Below are 15,089 nucleotides of genomic sequence, written 5' to 3' on the forward strand. Positions count from 1 at the left end.
GTCTTCATTTTTATTGACTGGGAACATTTAACTGGAAAACGTCTGTTTTCAGCTGAGGTCAGGAGAGAAAAGCTCCAGTATATACATTTAAGTTACTCATTAGAAAATAAATTATTTGCAAAGGCACATTACACAGATAACTCTTAAGACATCTAGACACAAATAAGTAATTGTTCCGAAGTGACATTATACAAAAATAAAACAGGTATTTCTTCTGTGGTTACATTATGCATGATATTAAGTTCAAAGTATAAAACATTTAGTATGCAAACAGTTCATGTACAGTATATTTGACAAGCAGACTTTAGATATGACTTACAAGACAAAGGTAAGGAGGGTTGCAGCACAGATGTTAGAAATAAATTAAATTGAGGTAAGGAGTGTGAAACATTAGTTGGTAGGTAGATCATAGTTAAAACTAGAATAGGGAGAAAGCCATTGTTTTACTGAATCAAGGATAGTGGGTTAAGAATACAAGGGTACATATTGAGTCAGAACCTAGTTAGTAAAAATTTGATTTTACAATAAACTAGTAACTTGTTAAAGAAGATGATGAGAATCTTGTTTCAATAAAGGGGATTTAGCCAAAAGCAGTTTTTTTGACCTAAGATGACTTTGACTAAAGACAACCTTCACTAATAGTAGAAAAACATGTTTTCCATTTTACAGAATGATAAAACATTTAGTTACTTCTCTGTTTTTGGGGATAGTATTGTGAGACTGCTGCAATGGGGTAGATATCCTTTTCTCCTCAAGATTATTAGACTCAGAGTTGATAATAAACAGTAGGTGTGCAGACCCCCTCCATGAGATTCATTAGGATTCTGTCTCCCCCACAAAAACAATGCTCATTTTGTTCTACCTCCTCTTTCTCCCTTTCCCCCTATTCTCATTCAATCTGGACCATATACTTAATTCTCTCAACAGCCTCAATCTCTAGACATTTCATCTCCAGCTCTAGTCTTCTTAACTCCATCTGTTTTAAGGTAATCTGGGGATGGACCAAGTTGGTTTGCTTCATGCGTTCTACTACAACCATTAACTGTCTGTCTCCAGTTTCAGTGGACTACACTTTATCTGCACAAATGGCTGCTGCCATATTCTCATATTCCACACCATCATATGAAATCCCCTTGCTTTTGCACTCCTTAGACAACTATGTCACCAATTCTTAGCTGTGACACTAATATTTTTTCATACTACACATATTACATTTTTGTCTGTTTCCTATTTTGACTAGAAAATAAAGAACTGTGCAATATATACTGTTGTATACCTATCTTTTAACTGGAAGGGTATATACTCCTTGTAGAAAACAAAACTGTTTTACAGACCATGTAAGTCCAGTGTACAAGATCCAGTTACTACCTACTGATCAATATGTGGATAACAAGCTTATAACATCACCTGCTGCAGCAAATTAATATCTAGCATAAAGAATAGCATAATCCCAAGTTGCCACTAAATAATATGGGATGGACAGTGTCTATGATCCTTAACTCACATACCACTGGCATCAATATATGAATGCAAGAGAACCAACATTATGGGGTTTGACTCTCACCACTGATACTAGTTTCCATACAAAGAGCATGTAGTATTTAGTGTATGTTATAAATGTATATTGCTTCCATCTGTAAAAGCAATCACCTGTTGCATCCATATAAAAAGTGGGTCTATGTTAAATCACTGAACACTTAAAAAAGCAAACAATGATTTATCGAACCCATATAAGCGAAAGCTTACAACCTCGAATGCTTAGAACAGCGATTTTTTCCAAGGGAAAAAAAATCGCTGTTCCACAATAAAAAAAAAAATTGTAAAACATTACATAAAGTGGGGGGCTTCACCCTTACGATGTGGGGGCTGTGCCGCCCTACACTCCCTACTTAAATATACCAACTCTGAGATTACACTACAGTCATGAAAATGGCAAAGTAATGGAAACGGCCAAGAGTTTTCTTTCCCAGGGAAAGAATTCGCTTATATGCTCTTTCGCTAATTTTGCCTTTTCGTGCTTTCAAGTTCGATCAAGATGCATTTGAAAGAATGTGTCTTCGATCATTTAATAGGAACCCTAAAATGCACCCTGTACAACTACAAATCAAAGTTGCAATCACTGGCTCACGAGTTTCTTAGTATTTCACCCACCTCAAACTGAGCATAGTGCCTTCTAGTGCAACCTTAGCACCAGTAAATGAAACTTGACCTCAATTATTTTGCACATATATGTGATGTGTGCACAGACACACACACACACACACACACACACACACACATGCGTGCACACACACACACACACACACACACACACATATATATATATATATATATATATATATATATATATATATATATATATAAAAAATAGATGGGTAAATATTAAGTATTATAAATATTAAGCAATGGACTGCAGTGGTGGTGCTGCGGTAGCGTTGTCGCCTCATAGCAAGGCGTTGTCCCGTTCGATTCTCAGCTAGAGCGTCTTCTGTGTGGAGGCATACGTGAATGGGGCATGCCTTCGTTGAAGGTTGTGTGTCAGGGCTGGTAACCCGGTACGTAAAAATCCACTACCAATCATTAGCGGACCGGAGTTCCGCTGTGGCAACCCCTAACCAGGAAAATCCAAAAGAAACAAACAAACATAAATATTAAGCAATGGGGTAAATGGTGACTTTTAAGCACAAATACCTTCATTCCCAAATTTACAGTATGCTGCCACCAGTTAGTCAAAATTAACAGAACAAGAATACAATACTGTTTACCTTTAAAATAAGAAAACCTTTAAATATTTAAATGCCTTTAGTTATGAACAGTTACCTCTCTTAGGACAGACACCACACAGTTTTGAAATACCTGTAAAATGTATAAATCTTCAGCTCCAGGCATTTAAACATGAATATTAAAAATCTTTACTTGAAATAAAGCTTGCATGATAAACTGAAAATAAAGCTTTCAAAAATACACAGAATGGCCAGAAAAATATCTAATATATAAACTAAAAAAACTACTAAAATATATGCTGTACCCTGTCCTTACTGACTTTGGCCTCCAATTGCAAAATAGAAGCATTCAGAAAAAGTTAGTTCATAGCAAAGAATTACATAATGCAGACCTAATGTGATCAGTTATTTTTAAATAATTCTTAGGTTCACAGAATGGGGTTAATGTAGCTAGAACTGCATCAGGCATAAATGTTTTGCATTATACATTTACTTTAGATTCATATCAGTGTCAGTGGCCAGCAGGTAGCACACCTGCCTTTGATGTGGAAGGCTGTGGGTTCTAATCCCATACCAGGTAGATTGATTACTGAAACTGTATTGCAACATAAGGGTGGTGCTGCACTTCTGAGTGTCCTGTCTTTCAGATGTGACATTAAACCGAGGCCCCATCTGCTTGAGTTTGTGGATATAAAAGATCCCATGGCACCTATTGAAAGGAAAGTTCCTCGATGCCCTGACCAAATTTCCCCTAGTAGTATAAATACCACCTCAGGGCTCCCATGAAAAGAGATTACTAGCCTAGTAGGACTAACCCAGTCAACAAAAGGATAACTAAATAAATATCTAACCACATTCCCAGAAACTAGTAACATGTAAAAATACTTGATCACACAAAACTTTAACTCTTTCTGAATACACCCCTTCCCCAATATTTCTAAAAAATTCTTTGCAGGCAACACAGCCACAATCTGAGCACCATCCCAGGGGCATGCTATAGCAGATAAGGCAGTAACTCATGTAGCCTCTATAACTCATGTTATTTTTCATTAACAGACATTCCCTCTATTCATACGTTTCCAAAAATGATTTCCTGTGGCTTAAGTTTGAATTTAGAAGATTTTCTTATTGTTTTCATAGCTAGATACAATTAAGGGATGTTCAATCTACTGTCAAAGAAGGCATCATCATGTAACCTAGACTCTGCAGTAGTCAAAACAGTCAAGAAGAAAAGCTTAGTTCCATCTCCAAGTTGCAATACGTGTTCACAATGGCAAATACAGTTATATATTACTTTACATATTTTCTTTTGCATATTTGGTAAAAAGCTAAGTACAATGCTCCTTTTTCACTTTTATCTAGATGGAGTTAATTTTTAGTACAACTTTGCTCTTTTCTTGGCAATTACAATAACATTTCCCATTTTATTACTCCTCTTCACATACTTTGTTCAAGTAAATCATTCTGTGTATTGAGGATTGCTGGTTTTAGACTATAACTAAATACTTCAGTTTCCCTTCAGCATTTACATAAACCAGAGTTCTGTTACGGGCAGTGTAGTGTTAAAATTGTTAGCAGTGCTACCTCACATAAACTATAGCTTGTTGTTGTCTGTGGTGCCTTCTGTGCAGAGTGTTCATGTCCTCCATGTCTTCATGTATTTTTGCTAGTGTACTGGGTGCTCAGTTTCTTCCCCTACATCTGAAAGGATTGTCATTCCTCCAAATTAGCTGTAGGTATGTGTGTCATTTGACAGTAAATTCTGTGCATCATGTGATTGGCTAGGATCTCAGTCGTGATTAGTTTGTGTGTCTTGTGCCCACTGAATATTGAGATATGCTCTGAATCACTTACAACCCTGAAAAGGATTAAGTGGATGATCAAAAAAGGAATAAATGAATACTGATATTATGTGTCATACTACAGTGGTTACCTAATTTTACAAAAATATTTTACACTGTATAGCACTGAGTGGGGTTTCTGTTAGCATTAAAATAGTCTGTTTGTTACCTGATAACCTAGCTAGGTACAACTGTTTCATTTCAGAGTTACAGGTGGGAAGCACCTGGTTAAGTGACTTGCTCAGAATCACACAGTGTCAAGAGGACATTGAGGTAATCAAGCATAGAATACAAGATGAAGCTCACTCACAGCTCATTGTCTTAATCTGTGTACAAGTATCAGTTTAAAAAAGAAATCAATTCTGCTAATAAAAATAACAACAATATCACAGGAATATTGGAATACTCATTCTTGTAGCTCAATCACAGGCAGACCACGAAGCTGCATGAAGCTTTGGTGTTTATCCCCTGTCAATAAGGCAAGCGAAAGGGATCACATGTGGTGCCAGTCAAGTGACAGCAACAGAGAACATTAGAATAGACAAGACCCTCTCAACGTAAACTTGCTCTTAGGGCACAGAATGTCATCTCACTGGCTGGGAAGAAAACAGATCACATGCTGAAGGTTGAGAAGAGCCAGGTAGATATAGCTATGCTTAGACCCACTTTTAGCATATACACTGGAACCAGGCTTCTTGATTTGAGGTGTTTTTCCTCATTTTCTGGAGTTGATCCCTGGAAAATGGATAGGGGAGTCTCACAAGCCCCTGACTGAGGTCATTCAGTTGGAATTTGTGCTAGCAGATGATAGGACAACCTCAAACTAATTGTGAGTTGCAGAAAGGAAAACCTGGTCTGTTTTTTGTTCATGTGTACCTAATAGTTAATATGAGTATTCATGGATTTGGTGCTTGAAAGTGTATGACTTAACTGAGTCTGAAGTCCTACAGGAAGACTTCAGTATGCTAATGTACAATGACGGAGATATCTCAAGGTGTGCAGTTGATGGGTATGACTTGCATGATTTGAATCTTAGAGGTGAATTATTATTGGAATTCAGTACTAGTCATATATTGTCCATAATAAGTTCTGTATCAAACCATATGGAAGCTCATAATCATATATGGTATCAGAGCACTTTGGGCCAAAGGCCAATAAGTAACACTGTAGTCACTAAGTCAGGTATTTCAGCATATGTCTTGGAAACTCAGGTCAACAGAGATGCTTAGCTGTCAGCTGATCAACACTTAGGAAGGAGCTGGGACAGATGACCAAAGCAGCAAACCTAAGCTTGTAGTGAGGGTATGGGATAAGCTCAACTCCAGCCTCCAGAAAAATGTCTTCCACATATCAGGGAAGATCTGTGATGTCTAGAAGTACAAAGGATTAAGGCTCTGAGTTGTTAAAAAGATGCTTACTGTAGTCAAGGGTGCAGGGTTTAATTCCTACTGCTTCTACTTGCCTACTATTCTATTTGTCACTTTATCAGCCAGTACACCATGGTCACACCTGAAGAGGTACACTTGTGTCCTGTGGGTTCACCAAGTTATCAAATGAATGAATGAATGAATGAAATTTGAATGGATCATCTTCAAGATTTCAATGATTAAGTTGACAGATAGGGAATTTGGTAGAAATGTGGACAGTGTTTGCATTGGCAATAACCCCAAGACACAGTGGCGGACACCGACTATAAGGGAAGCCATCTAGTTAAGTAAAAAGCCTTTCAATCCAATGATAATGTGGGTTTCCAGATTTGAGCAGTAGTTACTGATAGTTCAGATAGATAGCTGCTGTATCAATTACTGAACAAAGATGCAGATATGGAACAGCTTGGCAATGCCTTGGAGGTTTACCTTCATGTGGCTTCAAAGAAGTTCAGGCAAACATACAGTTCCAGGGTGTGTGTGTGTGTGTGTGTGTGTGTGTGTGTGTGTGTGTGTGTGTGTGTGTGTGTGCGTGTGTGTGTGCGTGTGTGTGTGTCTGTGTGTGTGTGTGTGTGTGTGTGTGTGTGTGTGTGTGTGTGTGTGTGTGTGTGTGTGTGTGTGTCTGTGTGTGTGTGTGTGTGTGTGTGTGTGTGTGTGTGTGTGTGTGTGTGTGTGTGTGTGTGTGTGTGTAAGAGCTGACAGTGTGCAATCTGTTATCTGCAAGGGTGGAGATATATTGACATATGTTGTTAGGAGGTGAAAGAAACACTTTGAGGGATTCTTGAATCCAGCTCATATGCTGTCTTTTGAGAAAGCAGCACCAGAAACAACTGCTAAGTTTGGGTCCATTTCTATGGATGAGGCAACTTCAGTAATTAAACAGTTTCATAGTGTCAGAGAAACCTAGAAATACTGGATATTTCTGGAGTGTCATGGCAAATGTGCTTTTTAAAAGCTGGGGGCAGGATTTGTAAACTGGGGTGGTCATCCACATTTTCAAAAAGGTTGACAGGAAACTGAACTACATTTATAGAGTGAACCACACTCCTCAACCTCCCTGAGAAAACCTAGACTAGAGTGCTGGAAAGACAATTCTGTCTGCTAACTGAACCTCTGATTCAGAAGAAGCAATGCATGATTCATCATGGCTGAGAAACACTGAATCATCTCTTTGTTCTTACATGACAATTGAAGGAGTCATGAGAGTTTACCAGGCTGGTCTTCATACATTTTGCAGAACTGGTGAAAGCAAATGACAACACAGAAAAAAATAAAGTAACAGCAATTTTCAAGATAAACCTAAATTCTATTCTTTCTAGAATAAAAAAGTAGTCAAACTAAAAACTAAAACTGGAGCATATAAGAACAATGGCTTAAAAGGGAATTATCCATTCAAAGAAGCTGAATCCATCTATCTATCCACGGCCTCTTTTTCCTAGTTTTGCACAAGGTCAGGATGTCACTTCAACAGTGACAATCATCTAGAGCAAAGGTTTACACTTCAGGGTGGCTAGCCCTGCAGTGGTAGTTCTTCCACACCACACATTCACATGCACACTTATGGCCATCTTACAGTGTCCAATCCACTTACTGCATGTCTTTGGAATGAAACCGGAGCACCCAGAAGAAACCCATACAAACACACGAAGGACATGCAGAATCCACACAGAAGGCATCCCAGCTGAGAATCAAACTGGGGAACCTCTTGCTGTGAGGTAACAAAACTATCCGCTGTGCCACTGTGCTGAGTAGCTAATTAAAACAGGATACATCTGCTAACACAATTAGTAAGTCAAGAAAAACAGCTGAATCAGATTAAATTGCTCACTGAGACAGTGTCAGAATCAATCTACATCATAAGCAGAGCAAGAGCATGGTAAGATGTATATTTAAAAAAGAGCTTTGGAGAGAACATTTCATTATTATTTTTATTTTGTTTTTATTGTACAAAAAGACAATACATAGCCACTATAAGAAAATAAAAGGAACAATATAAAAACATACAAATATACCATAAAGAATCAAGAGAAAAGAAGTAAAAATTGATAAGGAAGGAAATGGTAGAAGGCAAAGAAAGAAAATACATAGAAATTACAACTGTGTAAGTAAATGTACACTAACAGTAGATGTTCAAATCATCACTGCTGCAGTAGCCTTAGCTATCTGGGTTATATCCTGCCAAGGATATAACAGCTGGTCTGCTTCCAAAGCTTCAGGGCATCTTCCACATGCCCAAACCATCAGTCAGCATGAGATGAACTGACTAAAAAGACATGTTTGGGTGCCAAGCCTTTCAGAGTTTTCATGCCAACAGAGGGAGGGTGGCTGAACTCTAAAAAGAGTGCTAGGAACAACATGAAATAAGTGTCCACACTTTATCATAAACAACACACCCAAAAACAAGGGGGATGGAGGGAGAGAGCGGCTACTTCAACAGTGATCATTTGAACATCTGCTGTTATGGTAAGTTTACTTACACAACTGTACTATGTAAATCATATTGATCACTGCTGCTGCTGCTGCTAAGGCTACTGCAGCAATGATCATATTGATCATTGCTACAGTAGACTTAGCTGCATGGGTAGCTTACCCTAGCGTACTACATTTGGAAGGTGGAAGGGTCCAGGAGCTACTGGAGAATGGTCTAGTAAAATCTGAGCTAAACCTAGAGAAAGAATCAAGCTTGTAATGTCTTGTAAACTTTTGTATACAAGACCAAATTGCTGCTTCTGGAGTACTTCTAGAATTTAAGCCTTTCTAAAAATGCCTATAGTTGAAGCCAAGACCCTGGTAGAGTGGGCCTTGACCATGCCTGGAATAGTTTTTTTTTTGTGGTGAGTATAACAAAAGGTAATAGCCAGAGACAGCTTCTTGGAATACTTTGTTTTTGACAAATATTGTCCCTTCTTATTACCTTCACAAGAAATGAATAATTGATCTGAAGATCTGAAAGATTTAATTCTTTCACAATTGTACTTGAGTTGTCTGTGGACCTTCAAGGTATGGAGTATCCTTTCTCCATCATTTTTAGGCTCAGGAAAGAAAACAGGGAGATGGACAGTTTGGCTTAAAGTAAACTTGGATACCCCTTTAGGTATAATAGGATTTTTTTTTTCAAAGAAACCATATCACAGTGGAAAAATGAGATAGGGATGAATCACCATAAGAGGTTGCAACTCAGATATTCTTCTTGCAGAGATCACAGCAATCAGAAAAAACAGTTTTCAATGTTAAGAACCTCAAGTCAGCCAGATTAGCTGGACCAGATGGAGTAAGTGTTAGATTCTCTAACACAAAATTAAGATCCCAAGGAGGGGGCCACCAGTTTTCCTGGAGGCCTCTTATGCAAAACCCCTTTAAAAACATTTTGACATGCAACTGCATTGAAAGAAGGGCTCCATGGGCAGATATGCTGAAATGGATGATAAATTAACCTTGATGGAGGAGTATGAAAGGCCATAGGATGGTAACTTACACATATTGTAAAACTAAAGAACGACTAGACCCAGATGGGTGCTGTTTTTTTTGTTGGCATCAACTAGAAAGCCTTTTCTATTTGCTAATATATGATTTTGTATTAGCATGCTTTCTTGCCTCCATTAACATCTGCTGCATGCCCTCAGTAAACAGGTGCCTAAAGAGAATTAAGAACCTATCATCCAGGCAGAGATGAAGTTGACTGGATTCGTAGTGTATCAAACACCACTGATCTTGTGTGAGTGCATCTATTCTGTGAGGAAGCTTGTGGTAATTGCTCCAGGCCATTTCCAAAAGAAGGAAAATCCACTGTTACTTCGGCCAGAAGAGAGTTACCACAATGTTCTTGGTGGATTCCGTTGGAAATTCCAGAAGTACCATGGATATTAGTGGAAAGGGTGGAAAAGCATGCAGGAATATTTCTGCCCAAGGACAGGAAAGGGCATCCATCTTCCAGGTTTTCTTACATGGAGTCCTGGAGAAGAATATTACCAGATGAGTCTTGACAGAGGAGGCAAAAAGGTCTACTTGAGTAACCCCCCCACAGATAGATCAAATCTTTGAAGACCCCCAATCTAATATCCATTTGAGAGGGTCTGCCCTTGTCCTGCTCAGCTTGTCTGCTACACAGTTTTTATCTGACGGAATGTAGGATGCCTGTAGAGTTAGACTGTGCTGTGAAGCTAACACAGATAGTCTGCAAACGGGCTACAACAAGGTTCACTTAAAGTGATCCAGAGACCAAAGATGTTTCAGAGTACCGAGTGCCTTGACCAATGCAAGCACCTCTTTTATATGTATGTGCTTGTGTTTGTCCTTGGTGTCCCACACACCTTGCACCTTTATCCCTTCTGAAACTGGTCCCCAAGAAAAAGTTTGAGGCATCTGTGGTGAATGACTGCTTTGGAGCAGGGAGGGGGAAGGGTAGACTTGAGTTGAGGGAAATTTGTTGCTTCCATTGCACTGATGAAGGCAATTTTGTTTTTTTTTTTCTCCTTGGTTGCTATTACATTATTCCATAGTACTGACTTTTGTTGCTGGACATTTGTTCATTTAAATTTTCTGTTTCTACCAAGTGATTTGTACTCTGACAAACCCCAGTACTGGGATTTGCAAAGATTGATGCTGGTGCAGGGGCAAAAGAGACTTCAAACACCATTGTATCTTTCCCAAGTCGAGTCTTGCCAGGGGATATCATGAGAATCATAGATGTCGTGAGACCCAAAATCTTGAGGTATTCCCTCACAGTGACCAAAGTCAGAGTGGAAACTTTAGAACTAGATCTAGATATAGGTATACTTTTTCCTGTGGAAGAAAAGCAATATACACTGAGGTGTCTATCTGACACCACAGGAACACAATTCTGTGTGAAGAAGTCAAAAAAAGACGTTTGAGTGTTCTCTTGGAATTCTAGGTTGTGTGAGAGATTGCTCACCCAACTGAGAGATACCTGATACTTTGAAAAAGACTCTGCAAAGATATGCAAGTCATCTAAATATGGAAAAATGTGGATATCCTGTACCCTTCAATGAGCTAAAACTGGAGCTAGACACTTTGTGAATTCTCTTGGTGCAGTGGATAGTCCAAAGCGTAAAGCAGAGAACTGATAATGTGACCCAGACACACACAAAACCTTAAGAAACACCTGAAGTCTGGATGAACAGGGATGTGATGATAAGCATCTTTTAAATCTATTGTTGCCAGAAGATGTAACAAGATTGTGAAGTGAACTTGGGTACTGTCACAAACAGGTTTAGGGAAAAAAGATACAGAACTGGTCTCCAAGCATCTTCTTCCTTTGGCACTAAAAACTTCCTTGCATAAAAACCTTTCCCAACCTGGGAAATAAGGAACTGGTTCTATATCCCTGGAATAGCATGTGTTGAAGGACAGGGGGAAATAATGGTGCCTGGTCTTGTGGATGAGGAATTACCCCTAGAAAGGAGGGATTTCCTTCCACAGTCATCTGTAACCTTGGTGAATGATCTTCAGAACCCACTTGAATAAAACTATCTGTTGCTGAAGAGAAAAGTGGAGATTCAGACTTTCTGGAAGGGAAAAGGAACTGCCAGGGTGGGGGTGGGGAGACAAGGTCCCTTAAATAGCCATTCTGACTTGTTGGACTGTCCTTGGTTTTGGGGTGGGTTCCTGAATTCTTTTTGTAACCCCCTGCTAGTTCTTCTTAAATATCTGTTTACCCACATTTTGGAGGAGGACTGAGCAATCTTATAGATTCCTAGTATCAATTTATCCATTTCATCATACTTTTTGATACCCTTTGAGGAAGCAAAAACAAATTATCCAAAGGAAAATTTAAAATCTCATTTTTCATATCATCTGGGAGGTTCTAAGAATACACCCAGGGAAATCTCCTCAAAACAGTACCAATGACCATAGGCCTAGAAGAAGTATCAAATGAGTTATACGCACAAACGTTAAACAATGTCTTGTTACTTGTAAAATGTAAGAAACTAAATTATTTAAAGCAGATTTTTCTCACAAGCAGAAAATGCAGACAAAACATTCCTCATACTTTCACAATTAGAATAATTTTAACATATGAGCCTCAAAATTCAACATTCTAAAAATCAGTGTTGCAAAAGCACATACTTTTTCCCCATACTTACTAATAATCGTAAACACCAGAAAAGCAAAAAAAACCACAAACTGGATAAAAAAGCTAGGAAATCACTCCACTGGTCACCCACAAGTAAAAAATAAAGTCTGTTTTATTAAGCGCTTTTCGTCTCTACTTATAGGGAGACTTCTTCAGATAACAGACATGTACAAATGCAAAGTCACCCTTCCCTATAAATGTCTTTAAAATGGAGGTGTGTGTTAAGTGCCACAAGTGATGACTTTTTTATTTAAACTTTGCATTTGTACGTCTGTTATCTGAAGAAGTCTCCCTATAAGGAGAGATGAAAAGCGCTTAATAAAACGGACTTTATTTTTTACTTGTGGGTGACCAGTGGAGTTAGTAATAATCGTCCCATCCTTGTCAGAAAGAGTACGATTGTAATTAACCAAATGTTTAGCAGCAGTAGAATTAACTAAAACTATAGCTGCTGGGTCAGGTTAGGGAAGAGTGAATAAAACCCCAAAATATTGGGAAAATGTATACATTCTATCTGCCTTTTTTGGAGCAGCCGGCTAACTATCAGGAAGATTGCAGGCAATGGCACACAAATCCTCCAGAACTGACAGAACTGGAGAATGTGTGTGAAATTGCAGGCAATGACCACAACCTGCAGAGCTGACAGAACTGGAGAAATGGGTGCAAGTTCTGCAAATTCCATCTGTAACAGCAAATAGCATTTTCTGAGAGACTGAGAAACCTTGGTGTTTGCCCACTGAAAACACTGGCATATTCTGGAGATATTTTCAGAGAAAGTGAAACCCCCACAGGGAGCATCAGGAAATGAGCTCTCTCCTCTGAGTTTGAATCAGAAAACTGAGAAGAAAACCCTGTGTCTGTCCCTTCATTTTCCTGTCCGGGTTCATAATCTTTAATCTCTTAAGAAAAAGAAGTATCTCTCTTTCTTTTAGCAGAAACCACCTTATAAGAAAGATAGGTAGCCTGAACTAAACTTTATGCCAGACCCAGTAAACTACTTCTCTCTAAGGAAATTTGAGGTGGAGTAGATGCGTGTTTAGTTTTCTGTTTCTTTTTGACGCAAAAAAATGGAGCCAACACTGTTATTAATGGCAGCAGCAGCTTCCCCATGGGTGGCCACAGCATTCTGACAAAATAGGGAAGTTTTCCCTGTTCCCTCTCCCAGGACTAAGAACAATGATTCTCCTTAGCCCACTGAGGGGATGCCCACTAGCCACTGAGGATGTGGCTATCCCCAGTCCATAGTGACCGTAGCTTCTAGATGGATTCAGGGTAAAAGATGAGTGTTCTGAGGAACAAGCTATTGCCACAGCAGTCACCCACCTGTGGCTGACACAAATTGATAGCCTGCTCTGGTGGCAAAGGCTGTTTGCTTAACTTTTTCTTTTTGTGGCTGGAAGAAGGACTGACCATGGGACACATAGACTGTTCCATGGTCATGCCAGAAATGCTGCTTCTTTCCTGGAGAAAACAAGCAGCAAACGCAAGTAAACGTTTAGTCTTTAAAAGTCTCTTTTTCACACAAAAACACCAAAGAAAAAGCATGTTAAAACATTTTGCTAGTCTCAAAAAGTAAAATAAACACAATTTCTTCACAGAAAAATTAGTTTTCAATTACTAAAACAACTTTTAAACTGACAGGGAAAAATGCACTCCCATTTAAAAGTGCAGTTACCTACAGTTAAGAATCATGGCAATCCATTAAAACACAAACTCCTAGGTTAAAAAATACCTTTTTGAAAAAGGAAAATATAACAAAACAATTTTTTAGAGGAAGTTTTTTTCACAAGGAACAGCACAAGCCAACCATTGATCCTCAAAAGCCTGCAGAGCAGTGTTCACTTCAATGGCAGGAAAGCTCTGAAGGGCTTGGCACCCAAACCTGTCTTTTTAGTCAGGTCATCTCAAGCTGACTGATGATTTGGGTGCATGGAGGGGCCCTGAAGCTTTGCAAGTTAGCCAGCTGTTATATCCTTGGCAGAAAAAAATCATATAGCTAAGGCAACTGCAGCAGTGATCAACATGATGAATACGTTGATAGGTATTAATGACAGGCATCATTCTGTGTGAGAAATTATTCAAAACACAGTAAAATGGAGACATGGAACAAACTATAACATAAAATTAAACTAATGAAATGTGTGTATTATAGCTGTGAAAATAAATATTTAGTATTCCACAACACTTTTCCTACTGCAGAGAGAAAAAAAGAGAGCTCTTGAAGGGGCCCTGCCATCTTGCTTAAGATCATCTGCCTCATCTCATGAGATGTCAAGAGCACTCACCCTTGACAATCTATATTTAGGGACATGACATAATTCTTTTTCAGTCAGATGAGGAACTACATATACTGTCACTAATCACTTCAGAGAATTCTTCAAAGGGCCTCAAGAGTTGCCTGGACAGTGACACTACATTTTCGTCTCATCTGCCTTTGCTTTCTCTTCATATGCAAAATACTTGCTAGTGCTCACCCCATAACCATGACAATCACCTTTAGGGCGCTACAGGGCTGTTTTAAGTTCCTTTTCCTGTTTTGTAACCATCACGGACTCTGTCTTATCATGTAACACTTTCCTCCTAGTGTGTGATTTAGCTCTTATTAACATTGGCTCAGGGGGGATACACACACACACACACACACACACACACACACACACACACACACACACACACACACACACACACATATATTGATATATAGAGATATAGCTAGATATATAAGGGAGCTCTTAATTTTGTCAAATTGGCATTTAGTTGACTTATTTTGGCAACTTGATTTAGTCAACAAAAAAGCTGTAAATAATTTGTGCAAGACTCTTATAATTACCCGGTATTGTGCAATCTTAAAGTTGGTACACATCTAGCAGCCTACACGCAACTTGCATAACTGAGCAGTTTCTGAAAAATAAACTTAAAAAGCATAAGATAAACAAATGTAAATATTTTGTGAACAATAAAAGCTATTAAAACTGTTCAAAAAGCAATGTTATCAGTAAGTGTT

This window comes from Protopterus annectens, chromosome 8.part0 (assembly GCF_019279795.1).
Source record: "Protopterus annectens isolate FY-2018-M chromosome 8.part0, PAN1.0, whole genome shotgun sequence".
Classification (NCBI taxonomy): domain Eukaryota; kingdom Metazoa; phylum Chordata; order Ceratodontiformes; family Protopteridae; genus Protopterus; species Protopterus annectens.